Consider the following 1,240-nt stretch of genomic DNA (forward strand, 5'->3'; position numbering starts at 1 on the left):
AGACTCTTTTAAAAGAAGTCTGTGGGGGCCAAGGAGCAGAATGTGATGGTTTGAATATGCTTGGCCCAGAGAGTAGCACTATTAGGAGGTATGGCCTTCTTGGACTAGGTGTGGCCTTGTTGGAGGAAGTGTGTCACCCTGGGTGTGGGCTTTAAGACCCTTGTCCTAGCTGCCTGGAAGCCAGTCTTCTCGTAGCTATAGAACTCTCAGTTCCTCCAGTGCCATGCTTGCCTAGACACTGCCATGCTTCCTGACATAATGATAATGGACTGAACCTCTCAACTTGTAAGGGAGCCCTAATTAAATGTTTTCCTTTATAAGAGTTGCCATAGCCCAGCATAGGGGAAGGCTAGGACAGTGCGGTGGGAGTGGGTGGATGGGTAGCACCTTTGTGGAGGCAAGGTGGATGGGGTGGGATGGCTTTTTGTTTTTATTTTTGTTTTGTTTTGTTTTGGAAAAGAAACCTGGAAGGGGGATAATATTTGAAATGTAAAAAGAGTTGCCATGGTCATGGTGTCTATTCACAGCAATGAAACTCTAACTAAGATATGCCTTAAGTGCTCCTGTCAATTGGCTAAAAGACACCTTGTTGGCGGTGCTGTTCTTATTATCAGTCAGGAGCAAAGCAGATGATAGCCTTTTCATCATCTCAGCTTGATGCTTGGCTTGGTAGCTAAAACTCTTTTATGCCTAAGACACATAAAATCAAGTGAATTCAAATCCAAGCAATGAAGTGCAGAAGGGGGAAGACAGACAGAGACCAGTGTTTCCTCATGCATGAAGTATGGGTGGGGAAAGACAATCACAGACCTGTGCTCTGCCTCACAGTATGGCTGTGTGCTAAAGATACACAGAGTCCCTCCTACCACCACAGACAAAGATCTGTGAATCACCATGCTACTCACGGACCTGCCCTCTGGCACATGGCACAGGAGGGCTCTACACACCCACTTGTCACCTTACCATGCAGTGTAGACAGAGGATTTTACCCAGGGGCCCACCAGACATATGGCCAGACTGTATAGACAGCTACTACAATGTGAAAATGTGTGGTATACTTATGGGAGAGAAAGAGAAATGGAGCAGCTTGAGCATTATGAAGAGAGATGGAACTGGAGACCCGAGGGTTGAGAGAAGTACCCTATTGTGAGTGGCTGGCCCTGCCACCTGGGGTCATGGTGGGATCCCAGCTTGAGTTGCCACTGAGGGCCATGTTAGGGTCTATGACTATTCAGTGGCA

General features: G+C 47.3%; 1 non-coding gene across 1 annotated transcript; it reads left to right on the top strand.

Moving 5' to 3' along the window:
• The first annotated feature begins 558 nt into the window (after window positions 1-558).
• Window positions 559-703, top strand: LOC115030178 (small nucleolar RNA SNORA48). The gene has a single exon (XR_003835798.1). It is a non-coding gene; the product is annotated as a small nucleolar RNA SNORA48 (small nucleolar RNA).
• Window positions 704-1,240: the final 537 nt, after the last annotated feature.

The sequence above is a fragment of the Mus caroli genome, unplaced genomic scaffold (genome assembly GCF_978045245.1).
Source record: "Mus caroli unplaced genomic scaffold, Mus_caroli_1 scaffold_5, whole genome shotgun sequence".
Classification (NCBI taxonomy): Eukaryota; Metazoa; Chordata; class Mammalia; order Rodentia; family Muridae; genus Mus; species Mus caroli.